The 26920-nt window shown below is 52.8% G+C and overlaps 1 protein-coding gene across 3 annotated transcripts in view; it reads left to right on the top strand.

The window, feature by feature from the left end:
- Zmiz1 (zinc finger MIZ-type containing 1) overlaps positions 1–26920 on the top strand; it is a 200199-nt gene that overhangs the window by 65752 nt on the left and 107527 nt on the right. For all 3 annotated transcript variants that reach the window (XM_060390700.1, XM_060390698.1, XM_060390699.1), the window contains exon 3: positions 10117–10194. The gene's annotated coding sequence lies outside the window, so the exon portion shown is untranslated. The remainder of the gene's footprint in view (positions 1–10116; positions 10195–26920) is intronic.

Here is a 26920-nt window from a genome sequence, read left to right on the forward strand (position 1 = left end):
ACCGAGGAGGTGTTTCTAGCTGACGAGGAGCCCTTTCTTCCCTGCAGGGAGGTAGAGCCAGAGCAGCTGCATGCAGCTGGCAGATATGCAGGCCAAGATGACCTCTGGACATCTGGGACCTTCTATGAGCCCTCCAGGCAGGAAAATCACTCAGAATGGGCCTCACTTGGTCTTTACTGCATTCCCAAGTCTTTCTAGGAACTGTGCTGTTCTCCCAGGCCTAGAAGAAGAACTGTAGTTGCCTTTGGGTGGTGAGAGAACCAAATTTGGTGAGCTACCTGTGTTCATGTCTGTAACTCCTTCTTGGCTGACTCTTCTCTCTCTCTCCTTTCTTTGATGAATATTTCTTGGCACATGTCCTTGTCATCCATGTGTTCCAGGAAAGCCAGCCCTAAAAGTACCAATTGCCAAATCAGTGGTGGCCTCCGAGATGGTCCAAAGGAGTCAAGAAGGCAAGGCATGTTAGAAGAAGCAGCTGTGGCTAGGAATTGGGGTATAGATACCTGGGCTCTGGGAGGGAGAAGGTCACTTGGTACTTGCTGTCAAGATGAGGAGGTACTGAGGGCCACCTCACAGCGCGCAGGGCATCGCCAGGCTCTGCCCTGATAACATGTAAGGATACAATATTCAACATGAAGAAGATAAATAGGGAACCTATGTGCAGAGCAAGTCTAGAGAGGTATAGCCAGTGGCTGCCACTCACTCACACCTGAGTGTGAGTTCTGAGCAGGGTGGCTACAGAGCGAGGAGGCTAGAGCCTACATTGCCATCTGGACCTTATTCCCAACTCCGGCTTGCACACTACACCAGGGCTGGGCTTCTGCTGCCCACAGTCATCTGGTAGTTCTAATGTGCTGGCCACCTGCCAGGCTGAAGTCTGACCTCTTTCTTCCACCCCACTTGTCTGAGGCCACAGACCACTGGCCTTCAGCATCTCCAAGCCCCTCCCAGGCTTCCTGCCTCAGAAATCCCAACAGTCTAGATCAGGCCTCCTGTCCACAACTAGTAGTCAGGGTGTGGCTCATGTCAGTTCTGCCAAAGCTTAGCAGATGCGCCTTCCCACCTGTCAGGATTTCCAGGGCCTGGAGGCTGGCTGGGGCTAACCCTTGATGGGAAAGTGCTTGGGCATCCATGTACAGGCAGGAGAACTGGGTGCCAGGGGAGGCCTAATCCTTCCCGCTGTCAACGAACAGAAGAGGGCTGGGGGCCTGGGGGCCAGCTGCTGTCTAGCAGACTGATGGAAACCTAGTGCAGCTGCCTCCCATTGGCTGGGGAGCCATGAGGGACCAGGGAGGGACTGAGGGTCATGTTTATATTCCCCAAGCCCCCAGGGCAGGCCACCAACTTCCTTTTGTTTTTACCATCAGCCTGATGTAGCTCCAACTCCTGAGCCATAGAGAATTGGCTGGGGTCACCTACACTGCTAGAGTCCAAGTGTGCATAGGTGACTCCATGGGCCTTTCCCTGCATGCTGCTAGGATGTTCTAGTTAATTTCCAAAGGCCATGTCCAAGGTTGTATGCTCAGGGAAGAAACCCAATGGTACTTTTATCAAGCCTCATCCTGTAAAACAAATGGTCCCAGAGGTCAGAGGTCATGGTGGCCAAGCCTACCAGGCTTCCTAGTCCATCCTGCCTCCAGAAGGCATTAGCTATGAAGAGGCCTCTGAAGCACTCCCTTTCCCTTGGGCTGGGTGGAGCTGACGGGGCAGGAAGCCAGGGCCAGCGGGAGGATAGGTCTAGCCCAGGGATGAGGTACAATGAAGTGTGTCCTGTCCCAAGGACCACAGGCACACGGGTCACCCCCACAGGAAGCCCTACCCAAGCACTACCTTGGCCCACCCATGCTTCCCGACTGAAGCGTCTCCTATTCCCGTGGGAGCCACCACCAAGAATCCTACCCTCTTGAGAAAGGAAGGGTCTGCCCTGGCCCTGACCTGCTCTGACTCTTCCCATGCTATCCCATAGGTAGAGGTTCTCAGTCTGCACCAGCCCTCACCCTACGTGTGCATGACTGGGCTCCTTCAGACAATCCCTGGCCTTCAGGCCTCAGGGCAGGCTTGCAGGCCAGAGGCCCAGATTCCATATTCCTTGTCCGGTTACTTTGGCAAGTCACTTGTCCACTCTGGGCCTCGTCTGTAAAAAGCCAGGGAGAAGTAGATACTGGGCCTAGCATAAGCAGTTGATGAAATAAAGCACTTGGCAGAGGTGAGGACAGCCTGATCTGGGTGACCACTCACAAGCCCCACACACCTTCCTGAGGGTGAGGAGTCCCTTCCTCCATCTCTCAGCCCATGAGGTGGACCATGTCTGAGCCCTGAGCTCTGCCTTGCTTAGGCATGTATGTCATGTCAGTAGATCTGTAAGTGGAAGTTTGTGTGTGTGTGTGTGTGTGTGTCCCGTGAGTAGGTCCTCTCCTCCTCCCTGGCTGATACTCCTACACCTGGGATGCCTTCTCAAGCGGGTGGCCCTCAGCCCAGCCCAGTTCAGTGTGTACCTAGGTGTCTGGTCCTGAGGTGGCCAAGGAGAAGATTAAGACTTCAAGGGGAGTGGGTTCAAGCCACTGTGATTCGGAAGGGGAGATGGGGGTGTAAGTTGAACTCGTGTGCCAGGTGATAAACACTGGGGAAGTCCCTAACACAGAAAGCCCACAGCCTCAGGATCTGTCAGCTAGGCCTCACAGAGCCTTTGTCACTTGGTGTGGTGGGATGATCCCTGCAAGTCAGATCAAGGAGACCAGAGCCTTCCCAGGAACAGAGGTGCAAAGGGAGGAGGATAGTACCCCTTAGACTGAGGAGTCATGGGTTCTTGGGGAAAGAAATTGGCAATGAGAAGTCTGCATGGGGCCCTGAGTCACGAAGAGACCAAAGTTAACCGGAGTGGATGCCGGCATCAGGGGCCCAGACCAGCTTTGGCCTCTCCTGTGGACTACAGTGGTTGTCCCAGGCTGTCACTGTGCCCCTCACCGCTTCCTTTGGGTATCTTCCTGTCCTACCTAGCCCTAGGTAGATGCCATTGTCCTCTGCCCACCTCTCCGTGGCTCTTTGTGGGAGGGACTCTGGCTGCTGCAAGGAGGTCTAGGCACAACCCAGGAGCGCTGATAGTGGGTGGAGTCACGGGCTGGATGGTTGTGAGTGGGTATTGCTGAGTTTGTGTGTCATCAGACTGCGTGCTAGGCTGGTTTCCCCTGCCGGCTGGCTGCCTCTTCTCTCCCGCCCACATGTGTGGGCTGCTCCTCTGAATGGGGCAATGCTGTGTCCAAAAGCTCCAAACAACCCAGGTCAAAGGATCTGGGGGCTCGGCTCCAGCACCCAGGATTCTCCCAACCTTCATCCCAGTGAAATGAAGTGACAATGGGCAAACCAGTGCTCTCAGTCAGGGGAGACTCTAGACTCTTTTAAGTGGTAATGGCCTCAGACCAGCCAAGGCAGGTCCTTGGGTGTAGCCTGTAGCATCTGCTAGGGGCATCCCAATGAGGTAGAAGGTGATGGCTAGACTGAGCTCTGAAGTGAAGCCACTAAGGCCATCAATAGGGCCCCATCCTTGGGCCCACACTCAATCCTACACGCCTTCTGAAGTCTCCACCTCCAAGCTATTAACACAGAGACTATGGGTACATGCTCAGACTGTAATATTGGGATGTCTGCAAGCCTAGTATTGGGTGCTAGAGCAGCATGAAGAGACTGCTCACCTCAAGGGATAGCCTGGTGCCTTCCAGGTCCCTCGAATGTGTGTTCTGTCAGCCCTAAGGATAAATAAGCAGGTAAGAGTGTTACCCCTTACCCTGACAATGTACTCAAATCAAGGAGATGAGAGCCTCTCCTCCTAAAAGAGCAGGGGAAACCCCAGCTCTGTGAAGAAGAGAACCTTATTCCCACAAGAAGGCCTGGCTGCCATGCTTCTAGGGGTCACCAGCTCCTCCAGAACAGAGAGGCAACCTCCTCTGGGTGTGCCCTGGCTCGGGGATGGATGAGCTGACGTCACATTCATAATTGGTGCGGGAAGATGCAGAGGCTGAAACCCACTGGCACCATCCAGTGCCAGTCCCGGGACACCCAGGGGGCAGGCCTGGCTAGTTTCTGGCCATACATAGTAAAGCAGGCCAGGGATGCCCCTCTCTGCCTCCCACCCTGCTGAGTGTTATTCTTCTAGGGTTCATCCAGCCACCCGGGCACTGCGCGGGCATCGCCTCTCTTCTCCAGCAGCTGGCCTGCTGGAAACCTCAGAGAATGAGAGGTAGCTGGCCTAGGTTAGGGAAAGGTAAAAGGCTGGACAGGGACCCCAGCACTGAACAAACAAGGTGCTGGTCAGTGAAGTTCCTGGGGACAAACTGTGGGGAGAAGTGCAATGACCCTTTCTTCTTTGGTCCTTCAGCTGCCTCCTACAGACTCACTGGCCACCCGTTGGGGGAAGGCTGGCTCACTCAATAATACCCTCTCTCTCCCTGCCACACCAGTGAGGAAACTGAGGCTCAGGGGCATTCAGGCTGAGGCTACAAGAGAGGCAGGATTCTATCCAAGCCTGGGTGACACTAGAGCCTTAAAAAGAACAGGGCTTTCCTGTGTCTGGAATTTATAAATCTGGGCTCCAGCCACTACTTCCAGCACATGTGGCCAGAGTCCTCAAGGGATGCGTGCTAGGGACTGTGACCTCCCAGGGGTGGGGGTGGAAGTCATGGGGAACACAGAGTCCCCAGTGCCCAGGCTTCTTGAACTTCCTGTACCAATTACGGGTATGTAGCCAACTCACCCAGGCCTTAAGCCATCAATGGCCGCAGATGAGGAGACTGAGGTCCAGCTGCTTATTTGTAGGTCAAGACTGGCTCCCCTGGATCCTTGGGTGCCCCAACAGTAATTCTGACTTGGCTCCAGCTCTAGCATTGGGCCTCCCCCCATACAGCTCTGTGTTCTTGTCTCCGGTGTAAGGCGGCAGTTTCAGACCAGGGACCTCCAGCACTGTTCCCGAAGCTTCCTCGAGGCTGTTAATGCCACAGTTTGAAGGTCTCAGAGGAGAGGAGAAAGTGCCCTCCTGAGCACCCCAGGTCAGCAGAGGAGGAGGGAGGTTGCAAGCAATGTCAAGGGATAAAATTTCCTTTATGGTCCCTGTCATTGAAAGTGAGAAGTGCCTGAGTGGGTTCCAAGACCCCTGTATTAGGCACCCCAGGGCAGGTGCCCTCCTGAGCAAGACTGCGGCCCCTAGAAAAGGAGAGGTAGCTGTGGGATCCTTGGGGCATATTGCAACGGGAAGCATAAATGGGAACTCCTTCCCAATGTGTGTCTGGAGGTTGCCTAGAAGCTGTGGCTGGTCCAGTGGAGAGAGAAGTAGGCCTTTCTTCCAGGAACAAATAACCCCACACAGATGATCTAGACCTGCTCTTGGGCCAGCTCTTGGTCCCTCTTGGGAGGGACCAAGTCTCTATTACCTGTGGTTAGGGCCCAGAACCTTCCACTGAGCAGGACCCTTCTACCCCTGTAACAGCTGTAATAAATATTGTGCTAAGCATCCCTTAGCCTTTCTGTAGAATTGGATGGTGCCCTTCTACAGCACAGGAAGGTTCTCATGGACCTACCTCTTACAGATGAGGAAATAGTCCCCAAGAAGTTCCTTGCCCAGCACCACATAGCCTAGGAAGTGGCAAAGATGAAGTTCCCATCTAGTCACACCATGCTGTCGGTCACGTGTTCTGAGCCTGGGTCAAAGGAAGAATAGATGATTCTTGGATGGACTGGAGAGAGGCAGGTTTGTCTCTTTCCCACTATGAGCTACACGCCAGAGCCATGGCCTTTGCTGCCTAAGAGTAGTGGCTGCGGCACTTGGGGGCTTCCTGATGGTTCTAGAGTGTGAGTCCGAGTTTCATAGGATGCCTCTCCTGTAGGTGCTTCCCGCGATGCACACTTCTCCAAGAGCAGCCTGGGACACCCCCTAACGCTCAGAGGCATCCACGTGGCCTCAGGAGGCATGTAACCTTCTTGGCCGCAGTTGCCATCTGCCCAGCAGGTCATCCCACTGCTCCTGCCCCTTTTCTGGCTCCCTGGGCAGAGGACCCGAGCCTGCTTCGATGCAGGTCAGGGCTCGACAACAGGCTGGTTGAGACTCTGTGAGCAGTTCGCAGGCCAAAGGCCTCCCAATGATCATTCTCAGCCAACCCTGCCCATGAGTTCCCAACCCCAGCCACCAGCCCACCTGCTTATCACCTGCTTATGGAGGCCAGTGAGGTGCAGCAGAATCTGAGATGCTGAGTAGTCCCCAACCTGGGTGCAACTCTACCCTGCCTGGAATGTGGACAGCCAAGTCCTTCCTTGTGGCCTTTATGGCTCAAAATGCAGACAAAATGCCGAGCCGGTATCACTCAGCCTGATTCATAGGCTCCAGTACTAGCAACAGAGATCTCATCCCATACCCCTGTCTGGGCAAAGCTAGCCACTGGCTAGAAGTCTGTGGTAGCCCTGTGGGCAGCTCCTGCCAATGTGTGCACCTCTCCAAGAACATCCTGGAACATCCTTGTGGGCGCGTAGGGGGACAGTTTGAGGCAGCTCTGGCCTTTCAGCCAGAAGACCTTGGCTCTTCCTAGCACTGGAGCCTGAGTCAGGCTGTCCCAGTCCAGATCCCCGACCCACAGCTCACTAAGTGAGGGTGAGGTCAGGAAACATGTATTCCAAGAATGCAGGAGGCAGAGCTTCAGATAAGGTTTGGATAACCATCTGGGGTAAATATTTGCCTTGTTTCTGGAGCCAGCCCTGGCCTCCAAGGAGAAACCAGGGCCTGGGCCCAGGCCCTGGTCTCAGGGTCACCTCAGGAGATGTGTGTCATGAACATCTCCCAGGTGGAAAAATCCCTGTCCCCATGAAGAGTTTGGGTTCGCCCAGGGGAGTACCCATTCCCCAACCCCAGCCCCTGACATGTCAGCTCTGCAGCGGCTGCCTCATCTGTAAAGTAGGGGTGGAATGACTGCTCTATCCAGATCAGGCACCAAGTGTGTATATGTGGTTGTGTGTGGCTGGGCGGGGGGTGGAGGGTCAGGTCATTATAGCAGGTCTTCAGAGAGTGGGTGTACCCATGTGATGGAGGTTCTGTGCCCACTTAGCCACTTGTGACTGGAGCAGTTCTGTACTCCCCAAAGGTGCCTTTTTGCCATTCTCTAGACTCTCCCCACACTAAGCACCCTCAGGGTTCCCAGTGTGTGGACTGTCCCACACACTGTAAGGGCTATCTACCTACTCTTGGTCTAGATATATTCACGCTCGGGCCAAGATCCACACCAGCCTGGAGCCTCCCTTGCAAGTGAGTCGCTGGAGGAAAAGTCATCCCTTATTTAGAAAGAAGATAGGAGCTCAGAGAGGCTGAGTGCCTCACCCAAAGTGACCCAGCAGTAAATAGCAAAAACAGGGACTTAGCACAGCTCTTTCCAGCCTGCCCTCTGACGTAACCAGTGAGGCCAAGCCAGGGTTCCAATCCAGATTGCAGTCTCCACCAAAACAACCCCCAGTTCTTCCTGGGGATCCCTGGAGTGGGTGGGAACGGTAATTTGACAGATGGTTGGGGCACTCTCTCTTGGCCCTGGGACAGTTTCATCCCCAAGTGATCTCTGTCTTATGTAAGACCAACCAGGGCATACTCACTCTCAAGCTGTGATGGAACCTCCCTGGCAACCACATTCCCTTTCTGGAGCTTTGGAATCCTGCTCGCCAAGATGGGCATGGCTCTCTGTGGCCTTCTCTGTGTCCCTGATGGCAGCTGCCTTGTGGCTGGAGTCCCCACCACCACCACCACCATGCAAGGGTCTCCATCCACAGGAAACTGGAGTGAGCCTCTGCTGCCCACAACTCTTCACAATACCAAAAGCCTTTGAGGAAGAAAACAGTGCCTCTCAGACCTGCAGTTTGTTCTGCCTGGGAGCAACCAAGGACGAGAAACCTCTTGCTTTCTGTCTTTGGCCTTCCTAGGTGTCCAAGCACATGTAGGCTTTGAGCCAGAGCAGAGGACAGCAGCAAAACTGAGTGAGTCAAGCAACCTATCTCTTCTGTGTCCACAGCTTCACACAGGTGCTTGGTTGCCGGAGCCTCCTGTAGGGTGAGGGAGCATCAGACCCACTCGCTCTGAGCAGGGCTGCTGAATGACCTCCAGGGCCAGGCTGTTATGCCTATTAACTCTGTAGTAGCTGCATGACCTCAGGCAGTTAGAGAACTTCCCTAGGCCTTAAACATAAATTAAAGAGCATTTTCCCCCTTAGGCTAATTCTAGCCATCATGACCCCACAGTATGGATTCAATAAACGTCAGCCTCCTGCTCCTGTCTCTGCAGATATAATGCAGACTCACAACCCTCACCTGGTTCAGAGCTCAAATTCCAGTGTCCCCCACTTGTCACCCTTTCCTCAACACTGAGGTACCAGGGCTGTAGGGGATGGGGACATGGATGTCTCTGCTGAACTAGGAACCCGAGTGAAGGCCACACACCCTGAGCAGCAGGCCTGGCAACGTTGGTCCTTAAGGCCTGGGCAACACCAACCAAGTGTGCAAGGCCTTTCCCACTCCCGCCTCTTCTCCACTGACAAAATAATTTTCTCTGCTGACCAACCAGACTTGGGGAAACACCTGGACTGTGGGGTGGCAGGAGGCAAGAGGTCCATTCCTCTTTCACCCCAGTAGAGTGGCTGCTGTGTATGGAACCCTGATCCTCAGTTTCCCCCTCTGTAAAATGGAACATTGCAGCTACAAACACCAAGGACTATTTATATTGTCAAAGTAGGGGGGACTCTCAGAGCCAGAGGCCAAAAGGTAACCTGTTGCCTTGCCTGGTGGCTCTGGGACTCTGTGCTATATGGAATCCTGTGGTGGTCCCTGCAGGATGATTTCCTTCCCCTCTAGCGGACAAGAGTTCATCCTTCTATGCACTGACTTACACGGTCTGTGTCTCTAAGCGGGGTGCCTATCTCCTTACAATTGAACGGACAGGGAGGCTTAAGGATTATGTGCCAGGCACACATATTTAGAGAGAGGGCGAACCTGGGGTTTGAACCAAGTTCTTCTGATTAGAGACCGGACCCTAAACCCCAGGACTCAGGAATCTTTGGCAGCTGTGCCTGCTGGCCAGTGAGAGAGCCTGGGCCAGACAGGAGTACAAGCCAGGATGCATGGCTGGCACCACCTGTCCCACCATCAGCTAGGCCTGCTCTGAGAGACATGCCACCCTGTAGCCAGCATTCCTAGGACTCAGAGGGCAAGTGTGCTGGCCCCAGGAGCCACAATGCTTGCTTCCAACTACAGCTACTGTCATAGAGCCAGAGCCTGAGATGCAGGTCTACATCCCTTACCCTTCCAGGAAGCCTCCTGGGCACTTAGGATCTCCCTGGGCAGTGGTGGGCAGCTGGAGACCACACCATGAGGATAGCCCTTCCCTGTGTCCTGCCACCAACAGAGCTAACTGCTCTGCATTCTGCCTCACAGATCTTGGAGTAGCCCCCGGCTGGACTCCCTGCTTGCTTCCTCCCACTAAGCTCTTCTCCCTTAGCAGCCATGGGAACTCTCCCCAAACAATTAGGGTCATTCTTCCTCTGTAATTGTTTCTGCCCACTGCTCCTCACCCCTGCCCTCCCTTCATCTCTGCCAGGCTCTCAGGCCTCCCATTCTCAAGTGCTTCACTCTGCCACGCTTTGTCCCCACCATCTAGAAACTTTGCTTGTACTGTTGCCTCTACACAGTTCCTTGACTCTTGGCCCGCTTTTCTGGTTCATCCTTTAACTTCACCTTCCTGAAGAGGCCACTCTAGCTTTTGAGTCTCTGTGGGGCAGCCCTGGACTTCTCCCACTAAGGTGTAGCATTTCACTCTCGTAGCCTGGGTGTTCCTACCGTGTTAGTTGAGTGAATGAGTGGCTGTCACCACTTCCTCTTAGATTCTGTAGGAACAGAGCGGGAGGGAGATCCATTGGACAGGGGGAATGAAGTTTGTAGAGATGGGGTGTCTGGGCCTGCCTTCGTCACCCCACAACACCCCTTGCACTCCCATCTGTTAGCTCGTTCTGCCCACTAAGCTTTCCCTCCGGTGTCAGATGTGACAGTGTGTTCCTCAGTGCAGGCTCCGCAGCAGCCAAACACACTAACCACCCCCTCTCATTGCAGGAAGATGGACCTTGAGTGAACCGGAGGGACTGTGAGCAGCTGACCGGCACAGGAGCTAGTGACTCTTGGCTCACTGAGGTAGGTGCACATTTCTGCTTATGGCCCCCTGGTACAAACGAGAGACAGGGCAGGGGGTCCTGTATTAGTCTGAGCCATACTGGGCTCTCAGCCCTCATAGTGAGGTCCAGTGCCACCACCTTTGCTGGATGTCATTGTGTCCTGACAAGTGCTCCCAACAGTTCATGCCCCAAGGCCTCTGGCTTGATGTTTCTCAAGCAGCCGCAGAGACAAAGCAGAGAGTGCTGAGGACACAGGCCTGACATTCCTAGCCTTGACACAGCAATATTATGCACACTGGTAACCCTGAACCCCAATGGGACACCAGTGTCCCCAGGAGGTGGCCTGGATGGCAGAGGCATGCTCACCAACCAGCCACAGTGACCACTGCTAACTTCAGAGTGTGACTTTGGCACTTGTGCACTGGAGCCTTGAACAATTGCTCTGTACCTTGGTTTACCTGTCTGTGAAATGGGAATGGCGTGACAAAGAATGTACACAGGGACACTCTCCCTACTTATCCCATCATCCCCTTGCTCTGAGTACCTGCCAGTGCCAGGGTGGGTACAGACAGGCCACCTGGCCTGATGGAGAGCTGAGGTTCGTCCTCAGGGAGCACCTGAGAGTGATGGGGACCAAGCCTCAGGATAGAGCTCCTGGCCCGGACACCAGAGTGTGGCATCCCAGGATGGATTTCAGGGTTGATCACACTTGGCTCCCCACCAAAGACACCTGTGTAATCTATATTTACTCTTTGGCTCTCAACCCTGGGGGTTCAGAAACCTTACACAGATGATCGCTGGCCCAGAGCCCTTTGTCTCAGGGCACCATGGCCCTGGGCCACACTGGGAGAGTGGAGGCCCTGCCCAGGTGACTGAAGCTTTTTCATGGGGTACAGTGTTCCAGGAGTCCCAAGGGCAGGGCTGGCAAGCATCAGGACAACTGGAAACCTAGGCCATGCCCCCCCTTTATGTGCCGGAACCCCAGATTCGCTGCTTCTCAGCTATATGACTGTAGGTGGGTCTTTATCCCAAAATGATCATGAGCGTCACCATCTTGGCAGATAGGCCTGCTAGGAAGCTTAGACGCCTCTAGTGGTGTTAAATTTTGGCTCTTCTGGTACCTGGGTTGTGCACTTGGAACATACACTATTCCCCTACCTTCTCCTGAGGGCCCTAGAGGAGCCTTGTGCAATGTCTTGTTTTCCAGAGGCTCTGTGGTTAATTAAAAAAACCCATTGAGCTGTAAGTGGTGGAGTGGGGATTTCAACTGAGGTCTTAGGAATTAAGGAACATGTGATGTCAGAGGACAGAGACTAGGAAGGGTCTATACAGATGCAGGGAAAGCCTCCTTTGCCTCCCCACACTGCTCTCTAGAGCCAGAGGCCTTGCCCGCTTCCCTCTCCAGTGCCACCTACCAGCAGTCCAGTCTGGCTACAGGGATCCGTGCTAAGTGCCAGCTAACCTTTTTTGACTCTCCTTCACAGTGAGTTCCCTTTTCGTATGTTTTTCAAGGTAATTCATTCCCTTTCCAGAAGTGGCCAGTGGCAGAACATTAGGCAGCTGGTAATTAATCATGGGAATGGCTTTAAGTTTATTCTTTAAACAAAAAAAAGTGAGGAGCAGAAAGCCTTGGTGGAAAAAAGAAAAGAAACCCTTTCCAAGCTAGTGCTGATAATCAATACTTCTGTGTCCTAGAAACAGCAGGTCAGGGTAGCAGCCAGAAGCTGTGGTCAGCACCTGTAGCATGGAGAAGTCTCATTCTTGGCCATCATCCAGGTGACCCTGGGGAGTCACTGCCTCTCCCAAACTCAGGTTTGCCACTGTAAAGTAGGTTAAGGGTAGATGTGGATGAGATAAGTATGTTCATGATGGTGTCTCAGTGCCTAGCACACAGGGGCTGCCCTGGAGATATTTTGCTGAGTGACTAGACCGTCTTGATTCCTAGAGAGCTGACATCAGTGAAGGTACAGGCTATATAGTTCTTCTGCAGCATGGAGAGAAAGGTAATGTGCTCCTTAGGTCACTTTCTAAATGACAGAAGGATAGTTTGGCTCAGTGGACTTTGGGCATGAGAGCCAGAGCCCCTTAGCATCTTCAAATTCAACCATCTAAGAGTCAGAGCTATCACAAGAGGAGTTGTGTATACGGGGCATTCAGGCTGTGGACTGGCGTCCTGGAGCATCCCTGAGTCTAAGCGGGAGCATGATGCTCTCCACAGTGGACCCTGGGGGAGAGCCACCGGAAAAGATGACCCTGGCAGCATGCAACACGACTGTAGCTACTGCCTGGACTAGACCTGCGACTTGGGTACCAGAACTGAACAGGGTGGGGAAAAGGCCTAAGCTCCTGATGCTGGGCTAGGGTGAAGAAGCTATGCTCTGGGTATTCATGGAATAGTGATCCTTAGAGGTAGGATCTCAAACCTAGACCCCATCTGCTGGCATGATGACACTATTTCCATCTCCATCCCTTCCCTCTCAGTGACCACATTGTCTCCATCTTTCTCCTTAGTGGTCACACATGACCTTCTCCTTAGCATGGCCACTCTCCCCACTCTTCCCAAACTGCCCAGCTGAGCCCAGGCTCTCCTCACCTCTGTTCTCCTTCATCATCAGAGCTGCTCCTTGCCAGGCAACCAACAGTTCTTTTGCTCTGTCTTCTCCTTCAGTCCCAGCGGAGCTAATACATTCTGGGTTCCTGAACTGCTACTCTTGGCCTGGCTTATTGGGCTCTATTTCTTCCTTGAAGCAGCTTAAAGAAGCTGGTGTACAAGATGCTGGTATACAAAACCAGGAAGCAGGTGCTTTTAGACATAGCATAAGACATAGCATGGGTCCACACTGATGTTACCGTTCACAGAGGCTGGGAGGAAACACAGATGCAGGACTGCACTGTCCCCTCCCTTGAGGTTTGGACCTGTCATGCTGGCCACATGGAATGGAGGAAGACCTCCTAGCCCCGAGATGAAGACGAGGGGCCCGCACCCACTAGGAGGGTCTTTGAAGAAAGACCTGGCATTTCCCTGCAGCATTATTGAAATTTTTGCTATAATTAGAAGCAAGGTGTGCAGGAACTTGGCTGCCTGGTGGGAGTGTGTGTGTGTGTGCTCATGAATAAATTGTACTCTCCCAAGGAAATGTCCCAAGAGAAAGGGAGCTAGAGGGTGAGCTCCCAGAGAACCACAAGCATAGGAGTATCAGTGACCTGGTCACCCTTGGGAGAGTCTCTGAGTGGTATCTTCCTGGAAGTACCTACTGTGTACCTGGCATAGTCAGCCTGGCATGGTAGCTGCTACCCTCTGGCACCACCTCTGTCCCTAGCTACATCACAGACCAGCCTCTCCCTCCTTGCTGTACCTTGCCAGGTGGTCCTTACCCAGCAGTGGCCCTGTCCTGATTCTGCATACTGGCTCTGGTGCCTGCTTCAGTCCGTGCTTCCTGGTGTCTCTGAGGGGCCCTCAGCACTTACTCCCTCTTTTCAAGTCCAGACCCTTGCTCCTGTGCTCTCATCACTTCCTCTTGGGACCTGCCGCAATGTTTCACATTGATTGTGTATTGGAATGATAATCTGTTGGGCCCTCGGGCAGATGTTTTACATTTGTTTTTCATATCAAGTCTTTGTAGTCTGGTGTGCACTTGCTAAGTGTACACAGCTCTCACTGTTCGGCTAGCACTGTGGCTCTTCAGGACATTGCAGGCTTAGAGGGTCTGGCCTCCTCATTCTGAAGTTAGTGAGAACTAAGGCCAAGGGAGGGAAAGCTGGCAGAACATAAACCTGAGGTCATGAAGGTGGATGAGGCCAGCAGGATCATGGCTGAAATGCTTGGGATCGAAACTCACTATGCTCGAGGGGAGACCTCATGTGGATTCTGTCCCGTCTTCCACAGTGAACTCAGCTAAGTGGCGACTGGGCTGCCAGCCCCAAACAACCATTACAGGCATGGAAGCCTGGCCCTGCTCTTGCCCCTCAGTCCTTTTAGCTTCTAAACAGGGCACTTAGAGAGCTGAACCCTGACCTCCCAGAAAAGGAGCATGGCTGACCTCCATGTCTCTCACCTCAAGCAAGCATTCTAAACTACAGAGGTGTTCCAAGGGTGTGCCCTCTAACTCAGGCTTCTGGAAGGGTGGAGGCTGTTGTTAGCAGGGAAGAGTTTGTGATCAAAAAAGGAGAAGGGAGCTCACTCCCTGGAGTCAGGGGCTGCCCTGCTCTGAGGGAAGGGGGTCTCCACATTCGGGTATTTCCCAGGTCAGGCTAACAGTAGAGTCCATTTTGCTCTTTGTTGCCATCAAGCCCCTCCCACTTCACTTGGCTGCTCAAACCATTTCTGCTCAGCTCTCCTGAATGCCTCTGCTCGTGCTCTGCCATGGAAGGTTCAGGTGCTGGTTCCCTCCCCTCCAAAGGCCTTCCTCTGCCTCGGACTTGCCTCTTCTCACACTGTGTTCGGTGTATGCTGAGTTAAAAGCCCCTCTTCCCTCTCTGCCCACTGAGATTCATATACACTACTTCTAAAGCCCTTGAACCCCAATCCCTTGGTGTTTGCTTGCTTCTGTTCCTTTAAGCCAGCTGTCTGCTGTCTTTTCCTTTGAGTACTGATGATTTAGCCCAGGGCCTTGCACGTGCTAGGTAAGTGGTCTACCATGGCCTACCATGGACCTACACTACAAGCCCTTAGTTTTGGTGTGTGTGTGTGTGTGTATGTGTGTGTGTGTGTGTGTGTGTGTGAATTTTAAGAGAAGTTCTTTCTGCTCTACCAGGCAGGCAGACCTCAAATTGTTCTGTGTAGTACAGGCATGCCTTGAATTTGTCATCTTCCAGCCTCAAGAGATTTAAAGGTTTGTGCTTCTCTGCGCCACATTCCCAACATGGTATCTGGCACTGCAGTGCTGAGGGCTCACAGGAAGCCCATGTGTCCTCAGCCTCCTGGGGATGGCAGCAAGGCTTCATCTGTTTAGCTCTTTCAGTGCTTGGAGAACTAGACTAAGACGGGCTCTGAGGCTGTATGTAGACTTTGTAGGAAACAGCATTGGTACTCCAAGCTGCCTGTCCAGCTCCTGCTTCCTAGGCTCGGGTTCCTCGGTGGGTTTCTCAACTCTGGTCTCTGGCCATACAAAGAAAAGGAAAGGGCAATGACCTCTCTATGGCCACAGTGGCATTTATTCACAATGGCTGCTGGGTGACCGCCCCAGAGACTGTGCCTCCTGACAGAGAGCAGGGTTGTGGGTCTTTCGGAAGCTTGCCCCTTCCATCTGTGTTTTCCATCCAGCGTGTCTGACCTTCTGCAGTTTATTTGGAAAGAGCATAGCTTTCTTTTCAGATGTCAGAGACCCTCGCCGCGTTCCCCACAGCATCTTTGGAGGCTTTGTTCAGAGCCTGAGGGACTATTCCAGTTTGATAATCTGTAGAATGCTCCTGTAGTACCCTTCCATCTGGCCGCTCTACTCTGTAGGACAGTCTAGCTTAAAATGACTCTCACTGAGAGGCCCTGTCCCCACGAGACTTCCCCCGAAGTCCTTCCCCCCTGCCTTTCTCTGTCGTGAGAGACAGCACGTTGTACTATGCTGTCTCCTAGTCCCCACACTGCCGTTGGGGTAGTGAGGCGTGAGCCTGGAAGACTGATGAGCCAGAACATAAAGACGACATAGGGTATTTTCTTTTGTGGATGGTCCTTGCATCCTTTAGGCTCTGTGGCTTGTCCCGGCTGGCCTCACCCATCTTACAGCTACCTCCAGCGGCTCTTCCAGTGTCCGCTTAGTCACTGGAGAACTCAATGCCAGTTTTACCCCTATGATTTGGGGTGCTGGTGGGTATGGTATGACGCCTGGTTAAAGTGTGTGTTTTAGGGACAAATGGGCTGAGTTCCATCTGCCCCCACTTTGCCGCTTAGGAGCCAGGTCAATGTGAATAGGGTGGACTGTCTTTGGCTTCCTGCTCACCCCTCCCCTGTCTATTGAAAGACTTGAGAAGCACCCACAACCCTGGGAACTGACGACCACGGACTCCTGTCCCAACAGGGATGCCTCTCCACCTGACAGGAGCATTCAGTGAGGTTGCCTTATTTCAAAGACGCTGCCCTCCACACACACATACCTACCCCTAGCCAGCTTCTCTTGTGAGCAGGAAGTTTTAGGCTGATACTTTAGTGTCTTAGCAGCACTTTCCAAGCCTGCCAGCATGCAGGGACCACCTCAGACTTTGGTTTAAGTGAAATGCAGATTCTTGGGCTATCTCTCGGAGTTAGATTCCGTGGACTACTGTTGAGCCCAGGCCTCTGAGCGTGTGTGTGTGTGTGTGTGTGTGTGTGTGTGTGGACACATGTACACTTGCACTTCATATGTGTCTACATGTGTATGGAAATAGGGGGTTGACTTCAAGTGTCTTCCTTAGTCACACTCCGCCCATGTCTGAGGCAAGACCTCTCAGTGAACCCAGAGCTTGCCACCTTTCTTAGGCTGCTTAGCCAGGGAGCCTAACACTCTGCCTGTTTGCTACGTCCCGTCAGTGCTGGAGTTACAAACATGCACCACTATGCCTACCTTCTTCCATGGGTGCCGGGGAACTGAACCCGGGTCCTCATGCCTGTGCTCACACAGCACCCAGCACTTCCTCACCAAGCCATCTCACTAGCTCTGAGATTTAACAGGTGACCTCATGAAACCTGAGGTCATTTCAGTCTGCACCATTCCAGTGTCTACAGAGGGGAGCTGGCCACATGGCTCCACTAGGGAATTCTGGGAAAGACCTGTTATTGTCTGTGGCCCTGATTTTGTACTGATAGACCAAAGGCTTTTGTGACGGAAGGCCTCTTCAGCTTAGAAAGCCTTATAACAATCAGGATCCCAGAGGCAGACTAGCTTTCAGTCCCATTCTCTCTGGTCACAGAACATTGGGTTCCCTGGCTTTCTGTCAGCCCCAAAGGCAGGGCCTGCTACCTGTCCATCAGCAACCAGCTCCTGAGCCCCAGCTCCTGAGCCCAGCCAAGACATTTCTCATGGGGGCTCACCAGGAATCTTCATGCAAGAGAACAGTGACCAAATGCTCCTCAACCTCCTAAGCCCTATTGTTGCTTAGAAGAGGTCACAGGTCAGTGTGAAAAGGCTGGAGCTGTTCCAGTTAGGTGGCCAGACCCCTGCCAGAGACAGAGAAGGACTTGCTCAGTGCGAAGGCCTACGTGTCTCATTCCACCTAGGATGATGTCAAGACCTGGGCAGTACTGTAACTCAGCAGAGAGGCCAGAGCTCCTCTGACCACCGGCATCTGATTACAGAGCCAGCCTTGGATATGGGGCTTTGTGGATGCCTATGGTTCGTTCCTCAGGGGGAGCCCCAGCTCAGTGCTTGGTGCAGGGATACCACCCAGCCTCTGCACAAACAGTCTCCCCCCCTGCACCCTCTGTTCTCAGTGTGTGTGAGAACCTGTGTCTGTTTGGGCTGTGCCTAGCATACTATGTGCGATGGGAAAGAGCAGCATACAGTAGACACTGCAGAAACTGTTGGAATTGCATAAGCTGATGGAGTTGAGGGTGCAGGACATACACTGGGGTATCTGTGGAGAAGCTGATAAGCCCAATCAGAAAGCAGCAGAGCCATGAGATGTGAACCCAGGCCTAGGTGACAGGGGCAGCAGCAAGGGCAGCTCGGCATGGCTCATTGGAGCACAGGGTAGGCAGTACCTGCTAGGGCTACCCTCCCAGGACACAGCACCACCTTCCTCCAGGCCCATCATCTTCCTTCTAAGCCAATGTGTCTCTTTCCCCTAAATACCCAGTGTAGCACCTGGCTAAGCAGCTCAAAGGAGAAAAGATGCCCAGAGCTTGGTTTCAGAGTGAGCGGGGCAGCCACTCTGGGGCGATTTTTACATCGTATTTGGTACTCCAGAGATACTCACTCACCCTATAGGCTCCAAAACAGGAGAAAAACAGCTTTTATAGCACTCTGTCACCGCAGGGCAAAGTACAGCCAAGTCATCTATCCCAGAGAAGGTAGTCATTAGTGATGAAAATACTAATGACATCATCCTTCCCCACCCTGACAGCCCCCTGGCAGATGAGGATTAGGGTCATCCTGGTTTGTAGATGAGGACACTGAGCTACTAGAATCATCTCCTCTAGCCTTTGATGCTGAAATGTCATGCAGGACCCTTACGCAGCTTCTTGGACACAAATCTGAATACGGCACAGGCTCATAAAAGCTGGTATCATCATCCGTATGTGGTGTAGGAGTTAGAATAGCCTGGGCTACAATCAATCGGTCAATAACACCTCTTTACATACTTTTTTTCTGGACTTCCCCCCAACTAGGCACAAAGCCACCTACCTGCAGTTAGAGGATGTTTCTTCCTGGAAACAAGCCCATTTATAGCAGAAAGGAAGTGATTTCCAGCCTTGAGTTCTGGGCAGTGTGATAATTCAGGTGCTTAAGTGATAGCACGGGGCCAGAGGAAGAGACAGCTCCTGACACCAGACTGTATGAGTTTCCCAGATCTCCTGGCTCTGCTTCAGAATGAGCTGACCAGTGCTCAGGCTTCCTTCATCAGAGGCCCCTCGGCTGTGAAGGCACAGGAAGTGGGGCCACCACCTGGGAAAACAGATTAAAGGGTCACAGGGCCAGAGGGCAACCTGCTGGCTCTGGTATGGAGATAACCCACTGCATAGGAGGGTACTGAGGAAGAATTTTAAGAATCTCCCTTGATGGCTAAACAGTGGGAGCAAGTGACTTGCCCATGGCCACTGAACCCAAATAGAAGGTGCAATCTTTAACCATGGTGTCACAGCGTGGAATGCACGTGCCCGCTTAACAGTGTGCCACGTGTTAGGGGAGCCATCATGGTGGCTGTATCACATAACACTTGCGCCAATTGCTTTGCATACACCCTCTAATTTAAACTTTACAGGAGTCTGCTTTAAGCCTGGAATGGTGGTCCGCACCTGCGATTCAAGCATTCCCGACACCAAACTAGGAGCACCTCAAGTTCAAGGCCAGCTTGGGCCACGTGGTGAGGCTCTGCTTCAGAAAGCTAAACAACCACCACCAATTGTTTTTAAACTAAGGAACTGATAGGCAAAGCACCCTGCCTTGGTCGCAGTGGAAGGTGGGGCCAGAACTCGGACTGGACCTACGTGACTTTCAGCCTGAGCTCTCAGCCTTGAACATAGGCCTGAAGAGCCACCCCAAGCAGGGACAGAGATACCCGCTAGCGTCCAAAATGACAGGGAGAGAGCACTGTTGTCGGCAGAGGACCACAGGGAGAGGGAAAATGGTTCCTTCTCAGCCAGTGAGCCCAGCCTCAGCCAGGAATGCTAAAGTGGCCAGCATCTCCCACGTGATCAGCTGTGGCACAGGCCACTCAAGTGAAAGCCTCCTTGGCATCCTATAGGATAGTTACTGCGCCCACTTTACTATAGCTGCAGAACCAAAGTGAGTCCACTGTAGGGCTGTCTGGGACCAAAGCTCCTAGAAAAGGGGCAGAGAGAGAGGCCACGCTGAACCTGGTAGAACATGAGACATCAGGAGGAAAACCAAAGTTAGCCCCATAGATGAGCACTCAGGTATAGCTCCAGAAGGACTCAAGGGAGGCCTGTTGTGAGACAAGGCCCTCTGGGCACACCTTTGCTTGATGGGCAGTGGGGAGCTAGTGAGAGCTGGATTAGGAGAAGAACATGAGGACATTTCTCCCTGAGATTTCAAGGGTGGATATTAATGTTGGGGAGCCCTAGAACAGAGTTGCCCTCTTCTAAGCCAAGAATTTAAAATGCAAGTCCAATGAGGTTGGGGTTAAGATATTCAAACTGATCATCAGAAATGGGATGCCAGGATGGTGCGGAGCCCATTGAGCAAGCCAAATGTAGGATTCTGGAGAAATTAAGGGCCTGGGGCTCCAAGGATGCAACCAACCCATGTCTTCTGTATCGATGGGGGCAAAGGCTTGGAGCTGGGAAGGGTTTGTCTGCAAGGGCCCAGGGTCCTAGCAGTACATGCATAGCTCTGGCCTCTATCCGCCACAGCCCCAGTCTGCACCTAATCTTCTGAGCCCTGGAGCAGATCACTAGGATCAGAGCAACAGCATCCTCCAGGAGACAATGAAGCCCTTCTTTTGCCCCTAGACATTGAGGCTGCCACATCTGTGCTGTTGCAAGTATGCAGTGGTCATCTGGCATTGCTGTCATCATGGGTCTAGAGCAGTTCCTCTTGGTTGGAAATCTGCCAGTCTGGGTTGTGGTCTGTGGAGTGGTCTTGAGTGGTGTTCAGTTGCTAACAGCATGAAGCATATTGGGTACCTGTAGCTGTAGCTGCTGGGGGAGTAATGTCCCAAGGGGGTTCCTGAGTCCATGTGCAGCCGAGCCTGTGAAATGAAAACACACTGTTTCCTGCTGGAGGCCAACGCAGGGCTGGGTTCCATGTGGCCTTGGTAAGCTGGCCCCCGCTCTCAGGAAGCTCTGCCCCTCCCCCGCCAGGCAGTGCCACAAAAACAGTGGAAAAGTGAGCCTGCTCCAAGGCTGTTTCCACTGTAAACAGTGGCTCTTCAGCTGGTCCCCAGCCTCCTGAGTCAGGGCCAGACTCCTCCACCCCGCCTGGGAAGCACCTCAGCTGCCCTCTATCTGGACAGTCTCTGGGCCTTGCTTACAGTTTAGATCCAACAAGCTGAGACCTCGTAGTCTTCACTTGGGAAGCACAGCAGTCCACAGAGAGGTGCAGAGCATGGCCAGTGTCACACAGCAAATACAAGACTGACGAAGTCTTCTTCCGGGACCACACACAGGTCTCGGAGAAAGAGTCTGTGTGGTATTCCCTGCCTGACGCAACCTGAGTTTCTTTGACTTTATCCCATAAATGAAGGAAGTCAGCACCATTTAGAGGGAGCAACATCTTCATTTTCAATGTTAATAATGTCCTGTTTTCCTTAGTAAGGCACGTTGCCTGTAGCCAGCCTGGAAGTCACAGAAGTGTAATGGGAAGAACAGAACTGCCCCGACTTTGTCCCCGGAAGCCTTCTTACTCGACAAGTTGGTTGCCTCTCTTTCTCTGATCACTTTCTAAGATCCTTTCGTCTGTTGGTCTTATGTCATGAGCAGTTTTGTGGGGGTGGGGAAAGGAGGGAGGGCTCACTTGCTGCTTCTAGAAGCCAGGATTCTCAGCACCGTGGAGGGGCTAAGAGCAGGCAGGACGCTCCCCCCTACTTGACAGTGAGTTTGCCCCTATCCAGACTGGCCAGCATAGGTGCCACCAAGGATGCCATGAGGAGGTACCCTCCCCTGCAGAAAACTTTTAGAAAAGCTGGATTAATCTGGGCTCAAATCCAGGTCCCAAGAGGTTCTGCCTTGCAACTTGACGCGGGTTGCCTGTGGGTCACCCTGGAGCCGATTCGACTGTGCCCACGCTCTGTCCGTGAGTTGACTGCAGACATGACCATACCTTCCTTCACCTACTTGGTCCAGAAGTCAATACTGAGTGCCTACTATTTGCAAATGATTAGGAAAGCCAAAGAAAGGCCTCAAGCCCCCTACCGACCCCTTTGTTACCCGTTCTACCCAGTAACCCACCCAGCCCCTTCTTTGAGATCCTCAGCAAGCCAGATCTGGAGGCAAGCGGAGCTGTGGGGGAGCAGAGGTCCCAGGAAGAGCTGTCTCCAACCCCTCCCCCTGCCATCGTCCTTGGTGGCCCTAAGACAGCTTTATGGAGGACAGATTGAGGCTGTCTCCTTCCTGGCAGGTTTATTTCTTCATCTTTCAAATCCTGCTCTGAGTTTTTCACCTTGGCCTCCCTACCCCCACTTGCTCCCTGGCAAGGTTCCTCTCCCTCCCCCTCATCTGTCAGCCTGGCTAGGCAAAGGGCCACTCGCCTCCCAGGTGAATGAGTTATGGGGGAGGCAGGCCAGACTTTGCAGGAGTACTTTTGGCTTTCTGCCTTGCAGAAGCTTGGGAGGCTGGAAAGGTGGCGACTGTGGTCAACAGATCGCCAATATGGCTCCACACCTTTGAGACAGCCCTGTCTGCTTACTAGGGCACTCCTGCTGAGGCCTCAGTTTCCCTTCTTGAAGAATGGGCAGGCCCAAAGATAGAGGAAGGCAAGGTGTCAGAGCAGCTGACTACTGACTCACCGTGGAAAACTTCCTAAATATTTCTGTGTTAGAGCTGGGAAACAGATACATGCAGGAAGAAGAGAAGGGAGGTTCATATTTATAAAGAGCCTACTGTGTACACCCCCCCCCGCAACCTAAAGAGATAAATGACTGGTACCAAAGGGTCAGAATTGTTTTGACAGGCTGGTGGGTTTTGTTTATTCATTGTTAGTTCTTTTCTTATACAGTCTTGTTATATAAGCTGGACCAGAGGCAGAATGTATCCCCCAACTCTTAGTCCTACTGTCTCAGCTTCTGAGTGCTTGAATTACAAGTTTGTGTGGCTTGCTTGCCAGGACAGGGATTATGAATCCCTGGGGAATACAGAAGGTTAGACACTGAAGTGGAACCCAAAAAGAGCATAGGGAACTTGATTGTACCAGAGATAGATCAGAGAAGTGAGAAAAGCAACCTGAGGTCACCCAGAACCCTGTTCTTCCTGGCTCCTACATCCTACTTGCTCTTTGTGGCATCAAGCCGTTTCTCATCTGACTGTTGGCAAGAAGGCCCTGCCATTCCAGCTGGCCTTGCCCAGCCCATGCTTGCAATGGTGGACTAAGAGCATGGTGGCGTCAAGGTTTGTCCCTTTCTCACAAGCCAGTGTCTGACCCTCTGCTAGTCAGTCTCCACCTGCTGTCTCTTCCCCAGCCAGGAAGGAGGGGTGGGAGGCTAACCCCACCACCATCACGCTGCTCCTGCACTCTAGCTCATGGGAATGAAAAACACATTGGCTTCATTATCCTCGGATTGAATGAGCAGGGTTGCTATGGCAACAGCCATCTCAGGCCAGCAAGGGGGCAGGGAAGGGGCTGGTGAGACCGAAGCAAGTGGGGACCGGGCAGCGGGTGAGCAGGCACATCGGGTGGGCAGGCCACGGGAACAATCGCCATTTATGCCACCCGCTCTCTTTTGAGGCCCCTGGCTTCCAGTCAACAATCTTGCCTGGGGAGAGGCAGCAAGGACCAAGAAGACAGCAGCATCCTTTCCTAACTTGTCTCTCGTTCCCGTCCCTTTCATGGAAGGGTGCCAGGATGGTGGCAGGCCTGTAGCCAGAGCCATTCAGTGGGCCCACTTCCCAGCAGAGATCAGCCCAGGGGCTCCACTAGGCTCCTGGGTACGTGATTAAAGGAAGTACCTGAGCTCACTCAAGAATCAGTGATAGGTTATGAAAAAGCTCACAAAGTCTCCAATATAACTGTCCTGGAGGCTGGCTCTCCGGACATGAATAGGACAAGGAAGGTGATGGTGGCTGTTTGGAGGCTACTAGCATCCAGCCTTGAGCTAGTCCATTCTGTGACCATGACCCTGCCAAAGCCAAGTGTTTGATTCCTGTAAGGGGTCCTTCCCTGCCTGGGGTCTGGATGCACCTGCCCATCCACGGCACAGACAGTTACCCCCAGATAAACCCTGTCTGCCATCCTATGCTCAGCCCCAAAGGTGGCCATCTGTAGTCCTGCCTCCTTTAAGAACTATAGCTGTTCATCTGGAGGGAACCCCAAGTAATCAATCGCCATTTTATCTTATCAAGCCTTGGATGTCACTCCACATGATCCAGACACTGGGGGCACCACCAAAGCCTTGCTTCCAGGGACTGTGCCCACAGGGCAGTGCCATCAGGCAGAACCCCGGTGCTGACCCCAGCTCAGATGCACCATCCTGGCTGGCCCCTGCTCTTAGCACCCTACTCATAGCCCAGCTTCTACTCCAGCCTTTCCCTCTGTAGAATAATCCCCAGACCCGACCTCTGTTTGCTGTCTCCTACTATATTAACTTTAAGGAGAAACTGAGGCTTAGAAAGGAAGGGGCTTGTCCAGGGCCATTGAGGGGAAGAGCAGGGAGCGAGAATCAGGGCAACCCAATCTATATGGGATGTCTCTTTTCAAGCCTTGGTACCCATTGTACCAAGAGACTCCATGGTGTTGGATCCAGAGCCAGCCTCCTCCAGGGCTGGTTGCAGGAGATAGATCCTGCAGTACCAGGTTTGAGAGTTTTTTTGGTGGCCTGCCCTGGTAGGGAGGAACCATTGTGGGTGATCCAGGTCTGAATTCTTCTCTCTAAGCTTTAGCAATGGGGTTAGTCCTGTGATCCCACCAACAAATGAGCGTATTACTTCTAAGGAGACAGGCAGTGAAGGAGGATTGCCAGAGTCAGAGTGGATGGCCTGTAGTTGCCCCCACCCTTCTCCAAAGTGAGGTATGTGGAAGGGAAAGGCCAGAGAGGCCACTCAGGGTTCCCAAGCAAGCTACAAATCCATCCCAGAGGCTGTTCTCAAGTGCAGCCTTGGGAGTCCATCTAGGGACCCTGAGACAGGGCAGAAGCCAGTGCACTTGACTTTGTCCCACTGGCTGGCCACCCTTCCTCAAGAGTCAGAGACCTGTGCCTTGAGCTTTACTGGCTGATCCCTTTCCCCTAGCCTCAGATCAGGGATGAAAAGCCTTTGCTGACTCTCCCCGAGCCTTGTCCTTCATCTCTTCTCTCCCCACAATGTCCCATCCCCCATGGCATCTTCTCCTGCTGTTGACCTCCGATGACTCCATGGCTGTGTATCTTGGGCCCTCCTCCTAGTCACCACCAGGACTACAGCCTGGCTCCCCACCCACAGGCCTTTGGAGGGTGGTTGTTGGGCAAGCCTGTCATTTTCCCAGCTGGGGATTATAGGTTTGGGGCTTAGGGCGTCTTGAGGAGGAGGAGCCCAGACCCTGATGTAATGCCAGAGAGAGACACCTCACAGGAAGAAGAGAAGGGAGTGGTGCTGTTTGGGCCTGGTTGGGGATTCCTACAACTTGACTGGGATCTCTCTGTGTCTATCTCGGTCTATTTCTCTGTCTCTCTCTCTCTGTCTATCTCTGTGTCTGTCTGTCTGTCTGTCTGTCTCTCTGTGGTGTGTGGGGTATGTGTGTGTGTTTATTCATGCTTCTCCTGAAGGCATGGGTCTCCCTTTACTTTCATGATTTAATCTTCTCAATGAGCCCAAGGACAAACCTAGTTTCAGATTTTCCAGATTCAAAAAAGACAGAACTGTGGCTGGAAAGTGATTCACTCAGTGAACCCTTGTCATGAAAGCCTGAGGATCTGAGTTCAGATCCCAGGAACCCACAGAAATAGCTGGGCACAGAGGTACTTACATGTAATCCCAGGTGTGGTGAGGTGAGAAGCAGAGTCAAGCAGGTGGGGTTCACTAGCAGATAGTCTAGGTCACTTGGCAAAGTTCCAGGGCAGTGAGGCCCCTGTTTCCAACAGAAGGTAGGAGGTGCCTGAGGGTGACCCTTAAGGTTGTCCTCTAACGTGTACACACAGCTGCACATCAGTGTACACAGACACAGACACCCACACAGATGAAACGTAGAAAAGGCATCATTCTGATCAGACTGGCCTAGTGCACCGCAGGTTAAGGCAGAGCCAAGATCAGGCCACTCCTGCTACCCTCCGGCGCCCAATGGTCAGCCTCATGCTGTCCACTCAGTATGCCAAGAAGCTGGGGAAGGCTGTGCCTGACTGGTTTACCTAGTCTGGATTGTGCCTCTCCTTCCACTTTCCAGTCTCACAGGCCTGGGAGGAGCTGGAAGGAGACAATGGGAACTGCACTCTTTGTGAGAAGAAACATCGCCTAGTGGCCCATCATATAACAACTGGGGTGGGACCACTCACCTGTGGGCTGAGCTCCTCTTAAGGATACAGGTAAAATATATATGCTAGTGATAGGGGCTACCCCTAAGGGGCTTGAAGACTTGAAGAACCCATGACTCAAGGAACATGGTAGAATGGTTCTGAGCACTGGACCTCTCTATGCTCCAATCTGGAATCCAAATCACATAAGAAACTCTTGAAGCCTCAGCCCTGGGTCATGCTACAAGAGTTGATGGAGCCACACCTGGCCCCTTGGTTTGGCTGACTGTAATTCTTTTCCAGGGGCCCTTTGGTCTTCTGGCTGTCAGTCCCTATGGCCCTGTTCACCAGCTGAACAGTGAGGGCTGGAGCAGGGCAGCCATCATGCTTCAAGCAGCCAAGAGGGGCCCTTGGAGCTCTCCCGGACTTCACCACTGGGAAGCCAGCACTTTTGATGGACCCCCACTTCCTGTGTGAGCTGGCCTTCTGGTGGCAGCCAGAGGGACCTTGTGGAGCCAGCCCATGACTTCCTACAGGCTGAGGGTAGCAGAGAGCTGGAGGGAATCAAGGCTAGGGGGAGACCTGCCCGCTCTTGGGAATTCACGCTGTTGTCTGCTTGTTGCAAGCATCACGATAAGGAAAATTTGTGGGTGAGATTTGCAATTCTGTTTCCTCTGCTGGTTATAAATCAGTGGAACATACATCTTCCATGTAGCAACAGCTGGAGGCTCAAGAGGCCGCTCGGGAGCATGCACGCGGGAACACACGAGTACCATTCCTATTTGATGTTCTCTGAAGCACAACAAAGACTTCTTAAAGGGGTTGAACACTGTGGAGGGAAAACCTAGAGTTCCTGGCTGCCACCTATCCTAACAGGGTCTCAGAACCAAAGACACAAGACTGATATGGGCAGGAGTGGGCTTTCATTCAACTCTTCGCTCCGCATCTTACTAGCCATGTGCTCTTGGCTATGTGGCTTTTAAGACTTCCTACCTCAGTTTCCCCATTTCTGAAACAAGGCTATA

Source organism: Meriones unguiculatus, chromosome 9, assembly GCF_030254825.1.
Source record: "Meriones unguiculatus strain TT.TT164.6M chromosome 9, Bangor_MerUng_6.1, whole genome shotgun sequence".
Classification (NCBI taxonomy): Eukaryota; Metazoa; Chordata; class Mammalia; order Rodentia; family Muridae; genus Meriones; species Meriones unguiculatus.